This window comes from Protopterus annectens, chromosome 10.part0, assembly GCF_019279795.1.
Source record: "Protopterus annectens isolate FY-2018-M chromosome 10.part0, PAN1.0, whole genome shotgun sequence".
NCBI lineage: Eukaryota > Metazoa > Chordata > Ceratodontiformes > Protopteridae > Protopterus > Protopterus annectens.
In genome coordinates this window covers 1,284,067,558-1,284,085,991 of record NC_056744.1, presented here as the reverse complement: position 1 = coordinate 1,284,085,991, position 18,434 = coordinate 1,284,067,558, and positions in this window count along the sequence as shown.

The window sequence follows — 18,434 nt, the reverse complement described above, 5'->3', positions numbered from 1 at the left end:
GCCGTTCTGGTCGGACTCGGGATTTACTTTCCTTTTCTTTACTTTTTGTCGTTTGCGCACAATTGCCATGCAGAAGCTTGTGGATGTACTACTGCCATTTGGGCAGAACACGGACAGGATGTATTTTACGTTCTGCCATTTGGGCAGAACAATTTTGCCAATTGTCATGCAGAAGCCATTCTTTACTTTCTGCCGTTCGGGCAGAACAATTTTGCCATGCAGAGCCAGTAGCGTAAGGTTGGGACTAGGGTGTGTGGATATCATCATCGGACTTACGCTAAGGTAGGTGTGTGGATTTAATTTATGACTCTATGGTGATATATCTTAGGTCTTTTATGACTGATCATATTGGTATCGCTGGTGCAATGACTTGAGTGATATGTAACTTGGCAGAGCTTGGCCCCTGATAGGCATTGGACCATTATTTTCTCATTTTTCAGCCTTGTGAGTGAGGCATCTGTATGTAATTTGATGCAGTTCCATATGAATAGAGTCCCGAGTAGTGCATTGATTTGCCTTCTTGGCTTAGTAGTTGTGGCTCTTCTGGGAATGGCTGTATGTGCAGTGATAGGTCGTCGTGTTTCTACTGAGTGCTTTTGGGTTTGCGGTAAAGAGTATTTGCAGGTGGAATGTCTGGGAGGTCTTTGGGATTTGGGAAGATTGCAGACAGTTAAGTGCCTCGGCAAGTAAATCTATGTGTAGAGTGTGTTCTGTGTATGGTGGGTGTAACGTGTCTCTGCCATTCCGGCAGAACACAGACAGGATATACATATATATATATATATATATATATATATATATATATATATATATATATATACATATATATATATATATATGTTTTACTTGTTTGCAGATGGAAACTCAAGTATTTTGTTTGATTGTTTCAGTAACAATTTGTTTTATGAATATATAGGAGAACATGGAGTGTTGATTCATTTATAACACTAGAAAGTAAAAATAAATTGTGCAGCAGTCTATATGAGACAGAGTATAAGAATAGATCTTCAAGCCTGTCGTAGTAACTGATGGTCTAGTGACTTTTTAGTTAGCAACATCTGGTGTTTTTATAACTATATGATGTGTTTTTATAGATACATGGGGCCTTACATTCAATAATTGCTTTGATCAGGACACAATATCTAAGAAAACTTTTTTGATTTGGACGATATACCTTTACTAATGCTGCAGAGAAGTATTTCCTGACTACTGTTGTTGGTCTGTAGTCAATGTATGGATTTATTTAGTAGAATATAGAGATTCCTGACATGCATGACATGAGGACTGTGTGTGTGTGTGTGTGTGTATGTGTGTGTGTGTGTGTGTGTGTGTGTGTGTGTGTGTGTGTGTGTGTGTGTGTGTGTGTGTGTGCGTGTGTATGTTTGAAATGCTTGGCTCATGCTTTTGGTATGTTCCTCTTAAAATCTGGATTGTGCAGTAGTAGTGTTGTTGCCTCACAGTGAGAGGTTCTCTGGTTTGATTCTCGGCTGAAGTGCCTTCTGTGTGAGTCTGCATGTTCTCCCTGTGTTCCTCTGGGTGCTCTGGCTTCCTCACATTATACAAATGCAACATAAGGACCTGTAAAGTTGTTTGCTAGCAGCAACCTCTTCAATAGCTACAGATCTCTTTAATTTGGAATTATTTAGATGATTTTTACTTCTGCAGAGATTGTGCATATATTTACTGATACTGGTGGATTGTAGAAGTCTGAGTAGACTTTTAAGATGGAAATGTTCTGAATTGGGCAGTTTTGTCATTATTGGTTCATGCATTTTGTTTCATTGCTTACTGGAAAAATGTTCAAAACAATAAATTTAAAATGCAGCAACAAGTGTGCTGTATTATACAAGGAATATAATTTAATAGTCAGGAAGGTGTATCAAAGAACACATGCATGTTTCGTGTGCAAGGGGCCGGTGATTTGAAAACAGCCCAAAGATAATCTTTATCCACCACTGTCTAGATGATATTTTTTTGAATGTGGGATTCAATGAATGTGAGTTTCAAGGACAGAGTAGTTTTAATACTGTCTATTTTCATTGTGAGACTGTATTTCTTTAGCAGATGTCTGTTAGTTTTTGTGCTACAAAATGTAAAACAAGTTTTAAATGAAAAATTCCAAATCATTGTAGAAGTAAAGCAATATGCACATTAGTGTTTATGGTAAATGAGGCAAAACAGCCAAGTAACAGGACATTGGAATGGCTGCAGGGGGACTCTGGGGCCATATTATCATTGTCTGTTCTTCAGTTTGCATTTGAATTGTGGAATCCCACAATTCCATTGGAGTGGGCGTGGCTACATAATTATGTATGCAAATTATGTTAATCAGCGTACAGATTTGTACCTATTTTTCATGGGCCTTTGTCCAGATTTTTGATGTTAACAGGTTGAGAGGTATGATTTGAGCTTGAGCTCTCACTGGTGAACAGAGAAGCTTCCTCCTATCCAAGTAAGGATATGGGCAACACAGGAAACTATACCACATTCTGGAATTCAGCAAAACCTGAAATCTGGACTAATCTATTTCAGCAAAGGTGGGAAAAGAGATTTTTTTTTTCAGGAATCAGCAGAAAAACACACAGAAAACACTGTAAATGCTATAAACAGGCTAGCGCAATTTAGTGTGTAGCCTACAACAGTTATACAATACAAAAACAACTTAAATTGATATAAAACAAGTGCAAAACTGTACAAAGCAGAAGGCAAATGCAATTTAAACTTTTTAAAGCACAGATCAGTTAGAAATTCACTTTTTAGGTGGGAAAAGGCAGTCGGAGCAAAAAAAGAGAGAAAAAATACTTAAATCTGGAAAAGTCTCTCTTGGGTCTCTCTGTTGCCTGTATCACTCTGTAGGACACCACGAGGAGCTGTGCAGAGTTGTATACTGGGGCAAAACCACGCAAATGCGGGTTTTAAAGCAGGGAAACTGAAAGAGATAGGAATTGACCCAAAACGAACAATAAGCTACTAGTTTCAGGGCTGAGACCACTCCTCCAGGGACAGATAGGCTGCTCAAAGCTCCCCACTCTTACTGGTGAACAGAGAAGCTTTCTCCTATCCAAGTAAGGATATGGGCAACACAGGAAACTATACCACAGTCCAAAATTCATCAAAACCTGAAATCTGGACTAATCTAGTTCAGCAAAGGCGGGAAAAGAGAATATTTTTGTTTTGTTTTTTTTGTTTTTTTCAGGAAACAGCAGAAAAAACACACAGAAAACATTGTAAATGCTATAAACAGGCTAGCACACTTTAGTGTGTAGCCTACAACAGTTATACAATACAAAAACGACTTAAATTGATATAAAACAAGTGCAAAAACTGCAAAAAGCAGAAGGCAAATGCAATTTAAACTTTTTAATGCACAGATCAGTTAGAAATTCACTTTTTAGTCGGGAAAAGGCAGTCAGAGCAAAAAAACAGAGGAAAAAATACTTAAATCTGGAAAAGTCTCTCTTGGGTCTCTCTCTTGCCTGTATCACTCTGCAGGACACCACGAGGAGCTGTGCGGAGTTGTATACTGGCGCAAAACCGCTCAAATGTGGGTTTTAAAGCAGGGAAACTGAAAGAGATAGGAATTGACCCAAAACGGCCAATAAGCTACTAGTTTCAGGGCTGAGACCACTCCTCCAGGGACAGATAGGCTGCTCAAAGCTCCCCACTCTCACTAGTGAACAGAGAAGCTTCCTCCTATCCAAGTAAGGATATGGGCAACACAGGAAACTATACCACAGTCTGGAATTCAGCAAAACCTGAAATCTGGACTAATCTAGTTCAACAAAGGCTGGAAAAGAGAATTTTTTTTGTTTGTTTTTTTGTTTTTGTTTTTTTCGGGAAACAGCAGAAAAACACACAGAAAAGACTATAAATGTTATAAACAGGCTAGCACACTTTAGTGTGTTCCCTACAACAGTTATACAATACAAAAATGACTTAAATTGATATAAAACAAGTGCAAAAACTGTATAAAGAGACGGCAAATGCAATTTAAACTTTTTAAAGCACAGATCAGTTAGAAATCCACTTTTTAGGTGGGAAAAGGCAGTTGGAGCAAAAAAACAGAGAAAAAATACTTAAATCTGGAAAAGTCTCTCTTGGGTCTCTTTGTTGCCTGTATCACTCTGCAGGACACCACGAGGAGCTGTGCGGAGTTGTATACAATAACAAACTTTTTAAATCACAGATTCGCTAAAAAAAATGGTGTTTTAGGCGGAATTAGTTAAGACAGCAAGAAAAGCAGAAAAGTGATACTTAATTACTCCAAAATCATTCTTTTGTCTCTCTGCTGCTGTAGACTCTGCAGAACACCTGGAAGTCACTTGCTGAGCAGAATACAAGTGTAAAAACTGTGCAAATGAGGTTTTTATAGCAGGGAAGTGAAAGAGATAGAAATTAGCCCAAAATGGCCAATAAACTACTAACTTCTGGGCTGAAACCACTCCTCCAGGGACAGATAGGCTGCTCAAAGCTCCCCTCTCTCAGAGGTGAACAGAGAAACTTCCTTCTATCCAAGTAAGGTAATGGCAACGCAGTAACGTGTAACACAGCCTTAATATCCTTAATATTTTTAGACATATAGACTTAAAGTTTTGTTTAGATGACAAGTGACACTAAAATGCTGTTATAATCTACATTCATATTTAAATGTCTGTGAATATTTAGATTTTCAATTGAACCTTGTTTTATATTTGGAAAAACTATAACTCAAGAAGTTTTGGAGGGTTGCTCTTTAAAACCCTAGCCTGTTATTTTAGTTGATCAAAGGCAGTAGCACTCGTAAGATTTCACTTTGCGACTTAATGTTGGTAGAGGGTAGTTTTGATGATTTAATCATCATACCAGGATTTAAGGATTCCATGGTTAGAGGTGTATATAGTTTCAAACTTACTTTAATAATTTTCTTTACAAGTTATGTGTCCATAGCAGAATCAAGAGTATGTAAACATATCTTTAAAATTGTCTATTTATAAATGTATGTCAATAAATGTAAATGGTCTTAATAACCCTATAAAGAGAGGAAGTTTAATTAAATATTTAAATTCAAAGTAGACATTGCTTTTTACAAGAAAATCATTTAATTAAAAAAGATTTAGATAGAATGCTGTTCAATGTTTTTTCAATACTTGTGGAGTCACATTATCACTCCAAGAGAAGCGGTACTATGATTTTATGGAAGAAAACTTTACCTATACCTAAAATTATTTATTCATATTCAGATAAAATGGAATGTTAATCCTGGTTATTTTAGAGATAAACACAAAGCTTTTCACATTGGTGAATACATATTGGATACCTGGTGTTGATGCTAGATCAGCTAGTAAATACCTTTAATTAATATCAATTTTATCTTAAGGTAAAATTATCCGTGCAGGAGACTTCAACTGTATTTTCTCTTCAAAGGATACTTCTAAAGTTGGAAACTTTTCAATGTCTGCTTCAGCCAAAAAGTTAAATAATTTTATTACTTCCAGAAATTTGAGAGATATCTATGGAATTAAAGATTCCAAATCCCTGAAATGCACACACTACTCATACAGATTTGGCAAGCAAACAACTTTTGACAAAGCACTTGTCACAGACAGTTTATTTTCCAAAATACAAGATGTCTTAATAAGCTCTTGTCCATTGTCCGATCACAATGGTATTGTCTTTAAAGTTAACCTTAAACCCAATGATTTGATCTTTTGGCAGAGAATCCCAGCTTATATCATTAAAATAATTGGTTTTAAAGATTGTTTTTTAAAAAAGAACTAAATTAATTTCTTAATCTAAATGATAATAATATGATCGCTAAAGTCATTCTATGGGACACACTAAAAACCTATCTATTTGGTAAAACTAAACGTTGGTACTAAAATAAAAGAATAGAAGAATGATCTACTAAATTTACAAACAAAAATAGCTGCACTAAAAAGTCATCTGAATCCTAAGGACATAAGTTCAAACTTGGAGCTGAAACAACTAAACTTAAAATATGTTGAAATATTGAATCATAAAGTTGCAATAAACTTAGAGAGACTTAAATTACAATCATACTCAATAAACCCTAAAAATATGCATAAATTAGCAGTCAAATCAGAAGGTCTTACAGATGTTAAGGGCATTAAAGAGGTTATTGATAATCCTGGAAATAAACCTAAACCAACTGAGAGATTACACTACAGTGAGGAAAAGGACAAATTCCAGATGGTGGCCAACCAATTGCTGATTTGTGTCTTCGATAAACAGGGTTCGACAAAAAGGTATTCAACAATTAGTGTTTTTGACAAAGTAAAGTTTACCCAGTAAAAACAATATTGCATGATGACTCTTTAGCTGGATTTCATGCTTGTATTAATAATATATTATATCCAGTGCAAAGTTTTGCCACTACCATTAATGGTACAGAATGTCACTCATATGCTGCTGCTATATAATCTTGCAGTGGTTTTGCAAATTCAGGATACCTGATTTGATGTTCAGCTACACCTTCAGTGATGATATCACATAACAGCTTCTCTCTGACTTTACCATATTGCAAATATGGCAACACTGATAATGAGATGTAAAACTGCAAATATATATTCTAACTTACTAGAGAATACTTTCTCCAAGGTATTCCAAAATCACACAGGGGAATATATAAGTAGGGGTTACATGTGTTACAGGAAGAGATCCTGTCATCCTGAAAAAAATATTTTTCTTTTTTTTAATTGTTTTTGTTTCTTGTTTCCCATTGGTTCATCCTATAGCACCATACTCCAGTGCCCTACATCCATTGCCACACCTACCTGCATTCTCCACAGCATTGTACCTACTCTGGAAAGGCTAGGGATATCCTGGGAGGGTCTCCCCATCACACCATCAGCTGACAGATTTTTTATTTATTCTAACCCATTTTGTCTCCTCTCTAGTATCTCCTGGGTTCCTCATGAGGACAGACATGCAATGGGGACATTCTGATATATCATCCAACCTCTGCCTCCCTTCTTCCACATCCCCAGCCCCCACCAGGGATCAAGTAGGGAATGCCCTATAGAATACGCTCTAAAGAGGATGGTGACACCTATCCCCCCAAGCCATTCCATCAATTATGTGAGATGCAAGTTGAACCTGTGTTACCTAGGCTGTAGTGAGGACTTTATCCTTCATGTCACCAGAGTGGCTATCTTTCTTTTTCTTTCAATGGAGACCATATCTCTCAACCTTATCTGCTATATCATAATCAACACCAGACACTACATAATACAAATGGGTACAGCATATTATAACAATATTTTTGGAAGTACACAACTGACAAAATAACAGTAGGGCCTTACAAGGTAATGTATCTTTGATTTAGTAATGCAACACCTGGAGGAATTCCAAATACTTCTTGCTTTGACCAATGACAGAAATAATATTATTACTGAAGGACACATACACTGCCACAAGTATGGCCTAGTGAATGCTGCTCATTGAAAGTTGCTTATCATTTTAGATGGCAGGCATCTAGCACTCATTCTGGGATGCTTTTTACCTTTGCAGCTTAAACTGCAATTATTTTTAAAGGTGCATTTAAATGAGAAAGTAACATAAGCACATCAGATGCTTCAACATCAGAAGAATAGTACAGATACTTATTAAATCATAGCAAGTCTCTTACTGTTGTATTCAGCGCTGGATTATAATTTATTATTTACTGCAATGAATAAAGCAAAGCAATTAAATACAATATAAATGCTGTAGCAGCTTTTGTTCAATAACTTCAAGTAATACAAAATTCATAATTATTGCTGCATACAGCATACTATTTGATTGGGAGTAGGCTTACATGCTTTTGGGACACCTGCATCTAATTTCTGACCTCCCTATTTTTTCTTTGTCATCAAGAATAGTCATACCTTTTGACATCACTCAGTACATGTCTGAGCTACTTGAAGAATGGCTGATAATGCTGTATTGTTGCAGCATATGCCTCCACAGTGAACATAGCCAGATTGTGGACAAATGGGGTCCTACATGGGAAAATGAATTTAGCCACTGCCAGCCATAGCCATATCCTGTTACTTGGCTGTCTCTCCCCAATTATCATAAAACACTGTTCAAACCTGTCAGTGTATGTATTATATTCTTCTTTAATTTTACAATTATCACAGATATTTGGAGTTCATTTAAAAGTTTTAAGTAAAATTTTACAGAAAAGAAAAAAAAAAACAGTGACAGACATTTTTTTAACAAAATAAATAAATCATATTGAAAACATACTTAGTACGAGAAACTGTAAATATCCCTTCCTATGAAACCTACATTTAGTGAAAATATATTGTTAATCCAATAAACTACAATACACATGGTGAGATTCATATTTAAATAGCATATAGTGAAGTACTATTGTCTATGTGAGGGGTGCAGAAATTCAGAAGACAAATGGATAACTCATTTGGCAATTGTCTACTTTAAGCTACACCATCTTATTTCACGCAAGTGTGGGAGGTGTCAACTTTTTGGATATTCCAGCAGGGCTGTCAGTTAAATGTTTGGCACTTTTTTAAACTGTTATTCTAATTCTGCACTTTTTGAGCATTAAGAAGTTTAAGAAGATTAAATTAATTAAGCTGAAACTGTAATGGGCATTACTGACTTAATGTCAGTAAAAATGACTGCAGACATCTAACAAGGGGTCTGCTGCTCCCCTAAAACACCTGCATTGCACAGTTTTACATGCCTTGCAGTCCTTTTGTGGTGTGTAAGCCACATGATGAACAATACTTTGTTCTATCCATCCCATCTTTTAAAGAACAGCTTGATGTAGAAGAACATTTATTTCTTGAAAAATATGAATTCTGTCATTATAAGGTCAGCCTATGTCATACCAGGTACAATGCATTCTACTACACATTCCTGACGTGTCCTAACATAAACAATCATCATACATTTGATAACGGCCTTGGACAGCCCACTGGACACCATTGTCATTTTTCAGGATCTTCCCAGCACAGCTGTCTGGTGAAGCAACTTGCAGAGTTATATAAAAGAAATGAAGGCTGATAGAATCAAACCATGTACTAAAGAATGCAGCTGCTTGACACTCATAGCCTTACTCATGTGTTCTAAGTACCAAGCAAGTCATTGTAACCCAAACACACTGCATTTCACAGCTGTGTACCTGCAAAAACAAGCTAACTAAAAATGTGTTCATAATGTTAAATTCAAACACCTCATGCTGTCATATTTATTCACACCTAAATAATAAACTCACTATCAATATTCAACAGGACAAGGAAGCAAAGAATCACATCCAAAAGATATGGCTCATATAATGATGCTCCTGCTTACTACAATCAACTTTCTTCTTTTATACCATAACTACTTTGGTTTAAGGGTAATTGCCAGGCTTGTAGTCCAGGGGACCATTTAGGGGCCTAGCCCAAATGTCCAGTTGTCGCAAAGTACTGTCTTGTTCAAGGACAGGACAATATATCAATGCAAAAGCAAAGATGTTCCACAAAACTGGAGAGAGGTAAAAGTTAACAGAACAATGGGTTTTGCATAAATATGTATTTTATGAACATGAAACTCTAAGGCTCTACAGGAGGGCCGGCAGTTGATATTGAGGATTAAGAATATTGTCTCCCATACCTAAGATATAGGGCAGGATTCACGAAGGCTTGCACGGAGTCTAAGAGTAGTGTAAGACTCCATGCAGCCTTCGCGATCCAGGAACAGCCCAAAGTCCGTGTAAGAGACCAGCTAAAACGTCTCTTACATGGAGTGGGTGTGGATAAGCTAATCACCTCACTTGCAGCCGAATAGCATGCAAATGAGGATGATTAGCGATCCAGGAAGCCCAAAACAGCCCGTGTAAGAGCCATTTTAGCTGCAGAAATGTACTCAGTTGACAACTGAGTACTTTTCTGCAAAAACCACAATGGAGCCATGTCAGCTCCAAATAAAGGGTGCATATGTGTCAGGCAGCATGCCAATGGCCAAATATGTGGCCATTGGCAAGGTAACCTGATGCAAAAGTAATAAAAATATAATTTTTTTTTCGGCGATCGCTGATGTTTAAACCCAGCGCAGCCCCGCGCAAACGGGCTGCGTTGCATAATACATAAAAATGAAGGTTATAAACCCACAAATGTGGGTTTTATGCAATACATGGATTTTCAATGCAGGGACCAGCAGACCAAAAACAACATGGCCACCGTGTAGTGGTTGCTAAGGGGGGAAGCTGAGTCTAAGAGATGTAACTAAGCATTAGTAGGCAATCTGATGCAAATGAGTGTTAGGATACTGAATTCCACTGTCACATAGCAAATGAGTACATTCTGAGTAGTGTAAGAGTTACAGAAGGGGGAGGAACAGAGTAGGAGATAGGTGACATCACAGGGGGGAATGGCAGAAAGAAATGCAGTTCATTGGAGGTCAGAGTTACATGACAGATGTCAGACACATATCACGGAAAGAGGAGTGCCACAACATAAGCATGGGAAAGTCAAGAAATGGAAGGTGTACACTGTTACCTACACCAAAGTTTCTTGCTGAAGGCATGCTTGCGTGCGCGCCATGAAGCACGAGTAAGACAGTGTGCGCACGTGTAAGGCAGACTGAGCATGTGGGAGCGTGTTGGGAGATGTTTAACACTGTTTGCGCGGGTGTGCATGTGTTTTAACCCGAATAAGCAGATTCTGAACCGTGTAAGCACATGTGCACGCATGTAGGCCACTGTGAGCATGTTTCTGCTGGTATACACGCTGCTCCCCCCTGAGGAAACAGAAAGGAAAAAGGAAGCAACATAATTAGTAGGAAGCTACCAGGGAATACTGCTGGAGCTAGCAGGTGAAAACAATTAGAAGCAGGCAATTACACAGGCAGAATAGTAGCTCAGCCCAACACTTAAAAATCTGCAAACAGCAGTGCAAGATGTTTCTCTCAAGAGACACTGCAAGACAGGAGTAAACTATTAGAAGAGAAAACTGAAAAAGCTGAACTCAGAGCAGAAATGTTAGGGGCTGCCATAGCTGTCATAATGAGACATAGGCGACTTGCTGAGGGTGGTGACAATGCAGATGGTGCCAGACAACCCACAGTGAGGAGACAGAGAAGAGTGTACAGGCCCAGGGTCATCTATCACGGGTTACATGAGGTGGAGATAGTAGAGCGCTATAGAGTGGACAGAGACCTCCTGCAGCAAATAGTGGAGCTGTGCAGGCCACGCCTCACACACAGAACCAACAGAGGGGAACCCATCCCAGTGGAAACCAAGGTATGTGTTGGCCTAAGAATACTAGCAACAGGTACCTTCCAGAGACCAACTGGTGATATGATGGGGATATCACAGGCATCAGCCTCCAGGGTACTGCACCAGTTCCTGGATGCCATGTCAGCACATGTCGGTGATCATGTATATTTCCCCAAAGCCCGTGAGGTATTGGCCAGCAATATGCATCTCTTCCAGCAAGTAGCGGAATACCCTGAGGTAGTGGGTGCAATAGACTGCACGCACATACGCATCAAAGCACCAGCCAGTGAGCGGGGTAGGACCTACATTAACCGCAAGGGCTTCCCCTCCATCAACTGCCAGGTCATGTGTGATAATAATGAATGTGTGTGCTGGCTGCCCTGGGAGTTACCACGATTCCCACATCTGGCATTTGACGCAGCTGTACCAGACATTTGCCAATGGGGACATCCCACGTGGACACCTAGTGGGGGATGCAGGTTATGCACTGGAGCCGTGGCTGATGACACCCATCAGAAACACACACACACCTGAACAGGAACGCCATAATGAGGCACATGCACAAACACGTAATGTAATAGAGCGTGTGTTTGGGCTGCTCAAGTCATGGTTCCGGTGTCTGGACACATCTGGTGGAGCCTTGCAGTACACAACAACTACATGTACCCAAATTGTCATGGTATGTGCTATGCTACATAATATGATCTTGTGAAAACAGCTGCAGCAGGACCAGCATAGGGCTAGGCCAAACAGCCCCCCACCATTGCCAAGGCCATCACAGGCAGAGCGTGACTCGGAGGAGGAACAACCTGAGCCTGCCCCAGTAGGCAGAAGGAGGCGTGCCCAGTATGCCCTGGCCTTGGCAAAGAGGCAACGCATAGCACATACACTGGCTCAGTAGGAACCCTGGGAATGATACCCTCTCTGACTCACTCAAATAAAAACATGGATGCCTAAAATGACATGACCTACTCACAAACATGTACAGGGAAGTGTAATATGCGCATCCGACAGAGGCAGCCCTGCAGCACCACCTGAGGCATGAATGCCATGTGTTAAGTAATGTAACACCATGTACTATATGCACACCTGAGGACCCTGACTAACATCCTACCCTCACCAAGCATCATGCCACAATATGACAATGAGATGATCAAGTGCAATAATTGACTGAAGTATCACAGTTAGTCAAAGGGGATCCAATGTGTGCCAGCCTGGGATGACATGCTGAGCATGACATGATGCTCCACCTGCTAGGACTGGTGTGCACCTATCAGTGCAGGCCATATGGATATTGGCAAAGGCTGTTGTTACCCACAGCGTGCCCTGAATAGGTAAGGCTCAAAACACAAACCTACCTCCATAGGTATCAGAAGGGATAAGAATAAGTTAAGGGATAAGTCGAAACAGCAAGATGCATGCAGTCTAAACTCACCCAGTATGGAGAATGTTGATATCTGTGCTGTAACAGAAAACTGGGTCAAGGCTCACAACAGCACCCTAACACTACCAGGTTACACCTCATACTGTGCTGTACAGCCTCAAAACATGGAACAAGCTACAAAAGGAGGGTGACTAGCAATAATTGTCAAGGATAACCACACCCCTATGTTGGTACCACAACAAGAAGCAGCATGGACTAGCCATGGTCAAGTAACAGTGGCTAAAACTGCCCCCCAGTTTATAGCCTGCTACAGACTACCGTCACAACACCAGGAACTGCACCTGGCCTATGCTGGAATACATGAATATATCAAGTCCTCCAAACCACATTATATTGGGTGACTGAAAATACCCAGACATAGACTGGGAGCATTATACTAGCTCCAACACTGTAGGACAAAAGTTCTTAGAATCCATAAACCAAAAGGCCCAGGAACAACGTATCACTCCCACAAGAGGGGTAAGCATACTGGATGTGATAATCAGCAACATGGGTACTGGATGGCAAGATGAGAAGTGTATTGCTCACTGGTAAAACCAGACCATAGAGTAATCACACTGGATACACAAATCCTGACCACAGTCCCTGGCCAGAAAACCACAGTGGAAAACATGTGTTAAGCAATATTTGCACTCCTCCAAACTGATGTGGAATCCATTAAAGGTCCCGTGCATGTGCAAAATATGGGCCACACCTCAGAACCTGTAATACAGCCATTCCATGAACACTGCCAGGAATGCTTGGATTATGCAATCCTAAATTAAAACAAGACACAATGCCATACACGCAGGCATCTGGCATGGTGGACACCAGCCATAACCAAACCATGCAAGAGAATGAGGAAGCTACTACATGATAGAGCAAACATAAACAATGAAGTAATCACTGATCAGTAGTATGGCAATAAAATAAGCCTAGCACTTGTTCTCAATACTTCTCTACTAAGTAAGCACTCTCATACTAAGTAAAGCACTACATCTACTTACCACCCCTGTGAATATCCACTTCCCTTAAAGGTATACCACTCCCTTATACTGTTCTAGCATGTCGAGTGGTAGATTACTGGCGTCGTCTCCAGTTCAGCTGGTCAATCTGGGTATCTTGAGACAATGCTACAATTGTCTCATGTACACAGACAACCCTCTCCTCCTCCCAACAAACACAAATACATGTGAGAGATGCAACTATATAGCCAAACTGGAGGCTGAACTCTCTCAACTTAGGGCTGGCATGACCAGACAGGAGGAGATAGAAACCACACACACAACAATCCCAGTCCCACATAGACCTACCACAACTGCAAACCAAACACATAAAAACACAAAGACATACTCGAGGCTCTAATAAAAACTTACCAAAACAACAGAGGCTCCCAAAGCAGACATCCAAAAATCCACCACCTCAAAACAAAACACATGCAACACATACTTCAATAAATCAGTGTATCGACCAATTGCAGCCCTTAAGGCCAAACACCTTGCCTGATACACTAGTAATAGGTGACTCCATAGTCAGACACACTGATGTCCCACTGACCAGGCTGAACAAGGAGAAGGTGACTGTGAGCTGTCTATGCGGAGCTAGGATCCACCACATCACACTTGCACTCAGGTCACTCCAAAGCAAGTACAAATATGACTCCGTCATTGTCCATGCTGGTGTGAATGACCTGAGACGTACCTCCCTGGACTACATGAAAAGAGACATAGAGGAGCTCTCCGATTATGTAGCCCAGGCTGGTATGACCCTGACCCTGAGCAGCATCTTACCCTCACCAAGAATGATACCACAATACAAAGACAAGATGATCAGCTTTAACAATTGGCTCAAGTACTGGTGTCATTCTAAGGGGATCAATGTCTGTCTGCCTGGGATGATATGTTGGACAAGCCACGCTGCTTCACAGGGATGGCTTACACCTGTCAACACTGGGCTTCGGATATTGGCTAAGGCTCTTGCCACCCCCATAGTGCCTTTTTAGGCAAGGCTCAAAAGACAAACCCACCTCCTTAGAAAATAAAAATGGAAAAAACTAAGGGAATGCTGCTCAATGCCAGAAGTCTAAATCTCAAGATGCAGGCACTTGATGCACTCCTCAGCATGGAGGACATAGGCGTCTGTGCAGTAACTGAAACCTGGTTCAACGCTCCTGAGAGCACCCCAGCTACCAGGCTATACCTTGTATCATGCTTTTCGGCCCCAAAAGCCGGGGCGAACCACAAAGGGAGGGCGAGTGTCCATATTCATAAAGGACACCCACACCTCCAGGTTAGTAGCAACACATGAAGCATCAGAGACCATACAGGTGCAACTAACCATAGGCAAAACTGCTATACAACTGGTAGCATGTTACAGACCACCCTCCCAATCTCAAGAACCCCACTCAGCCTTCCTGAAGACATTGGAGGATATGAATTTATCACAAAATACCATCATACTGGGAGACTTCAACTACCCAAACATAGATTGGGTACATTATTCTAGCCCTAATACCCTAGCCCAAAGGTTCCTGGAATTCATAAATTCAAATGCACTGGAACAACTAGTCACCTCTCCCACTAGGGGAGATAATGTACTAGACCTGATCATCACAAACATGGGGACAAAATGCTCCCCACCGTAAGTATACCCCTCACTAGTGAGATCTGACCACAAACTAATCACCCTGGATATACATATCCCACCTCCACCCCCAGCACAAAAGACCACAGTGAAAAACTTCTCAAAAGCAGACTTCACTCTTCTTAAGACTGAGATGGTATCCTTTAAGCCCAGTGTGCCAGTGGATACCACATCCCACAATGCCGAATCCTTCACTAATGCTTTCTATGGACATCTCCAAGAATGCATGGATCATGCAATCCCAAACAAATCCAAGTCCCTCTCCACCAAATGTAAGCATCCTGTCTGGTGGACCTCAGCCATAAACAAATTGTATAACAAAAGAAGGAAGCTACTGCACATCAGAGCAAAATCCCATGAAGGGAAGACATCTCTGATCAACATTAGCAGAAAACTACGTTCTCTCATAAAAACATCCAAGGCAAACTTTGAGAGAAAAATCGCTAAGGACATTAAAGATAACCACAAAGCCTTCTTCAGCCATGTTAGAAACCTGGGCGGAAACCCTCAGATATGCTCAGAGTTGGTTCACAACAACAAAAAATACACTGAACCCACAGATATTGCTAACATTCTGACTGACAGGTTCAGTGCAAATTTCTCCCTTCCTTCAACCCCAAAAGAAGAAATACTTATCTCAGCTGAATGTAATCTCCCTGTCATCTCAGATGTCCAAGTGAGAACCGCCCTAAACAAAGCAAAAAACACAGCATCAATGGGTCCTGACGGTATCTCGGGGTGCGTGTTACGTGAACTCCAAGAGAAGCTAAACCCACACATAAAAATGCTATTTAACCTTAGCCTTACTTTGGGATATGTACGTGAACACTGGCATACAGCAACAGTGGTCCCACTCCACAAGGGGGGTGCCTCTACACACCCTGGAAACTACTGCCCCATAACCTTAACTAGCCTGGTCTGCAAAGCTATGGAAAGAATCATTATGGAACACATAAACAGAGACATAGGGTACCTACAGACACTTGACCCCAACCAGTTCGGCTTTGTAAAGGGCAGATCCTGCCTTTTAAACCTGGTTGACTTTTTTGAAACAGTCACTAGAGCCATTGATGAGGGCAAAGCAGTCCATACAGCATACCTGGACTTGGCTAAGGCCTTCGACACAATACCCCACTCAGGCATCATAGACAAGCTAAACAGCTTAAAAGTAAACCCTTATGTCACTAGATGGCTTGCAAACTGGCTAAAGGACAGAACCCATAAAGTTAAAATCGCTGGAGCAATGTCAGACTCAAAGCCAGTAACAAGTGGTGTCCCACAGGGATCTGTCCTGGGACCCCTCTTGTTCAGCATTTATTTCTCAGATGTTAAAGCAAACATGGGAGGGCTGTGGCTAACAAAGTTCGCAGATGACGGCAAACTAGGCGCCATAGTCGATACACCAGCAGACACACACATCCTACAAAAAGGCCTCACTGAAACGGACAATGCCAAAAAATGTATAGTCATCCCTTTTGGAAAAAACAAAGTACCCACAAATTATCACATAGACAGCAACCCACTGAGTATGGAAAAAGTAATCAGAGACCTAGGGACCCAAGTAGACAGCGACCTCCGTTGCCAAAGTGGTTAGAAAAACATTCTACCTTGCACACCTCATCATGAAGGGATTCACATCCAGATCCAAGGATGTCATTGTACCCCTTTATTCCTCCCTCATCAGACCCATGATTGAGTACAATGCCCCATTTGGTATGTACCTCACCCGGCATTTGCAACAGCTGGAGAGACCACAAAAGTACCTCACCAAAAGGATCAAGGGTCACCAACATATGTCTTATTCTGCCAGACTAAAGAAACTTCAGCTCTATTCAGTAGCATACCACCTGCTCAGAGGTGATCTCTGCCTGACGTACAAGGCCATGTCCAATCAGGATCTGATGGACATGCTCCACCTCAAAAAATCCAAATCCATCAGGACCACGAGAGCTAAAGACTTAAACCTAGGCACAAGTATGAATAGGACATGCTGGAGGGATAGATTCATAACCCAGAGGCTTCCCATGCTTTGGAACAGGATCCCAGTTCGTATTAGGCAGAGCCCCTCACTGACTCTCTTCAAGAGAAATCTTGATGAGTGGATGGGAGATCATAAGTTTACCCCAGAGGTCACATCTGTGTCACTGCTAGACAGGGGCACAGTAAACTAATTCTATTATATAAGGGGACCTTCATTGTGTCAATTACTAGACAGAGGCACAGTATTCTAGATTTATTCTGTACATTTCGGTACCATTTCATGGGGTGGCAAAAGCCACATCACTATGGCTAGGCTTACAAATGCGCCAGGGCAGATAGCCTAGTACTATACTATGAAACTATGAAACTATGAAATATGTCCACACATACAATCCACTAAGGCCAGCCACAACAAGTTGAATCTGTGAATCTTGAGGCAATGTTACACCTGCCCCAAGTACACAGACAACCCCCAACTCCCCCAAAGAAATACAAATATATGTGAGAGATGCAACCATCTATCCAAACTGGAGGCTGAGCTCCCTCAACTCAGTACTCCCAAAACTAGTCAGGAGGAGAAGGTAACCACACACACCACAAACACAGTCCCACATAGACCTATCACAACTGCAAACCAAAGACATAAACACAGAAAAACATTTCCGGAGGCACAAATTACAAACACAGCACACCAACAGAGGCCTCTAAAGCAGACACCCAATCAAACAACTTCCAAACATAGCACATGCAACACATAGTACACAAAGCTGGTGTGCCAAACAGTCACAGGCCAGAAGGAGAAACAACATGCCTGATACAGTTGTAATAGGTGACTCCATAGTGAGACACACTGCTGTCCCACACCAGACTGAACAAGGGAAAGGGTACAGTAAGCTGCCTGTAGGCTGCCACAATACGCCACATAACACAAGTATGCAGGTCACCCCAAAGCAAGTAGAAATATGATGCAGTCATAGTCCATGCTGGTGTGAATGACCTGAGATGTACCTCCCTAGACTACATGAAAAGAGACATAGATGAGCTCTCTGATTATGTAGTCCAGGCCGGTATGACCCTCACCGTTTGCAGCATCCTACCCTTACCAAGAATGATGCCACAGTACAAACATGGAATGATCAGTTATAGCAAGTGGCACACTTACTGGTGTCATTCCAAGGGGGT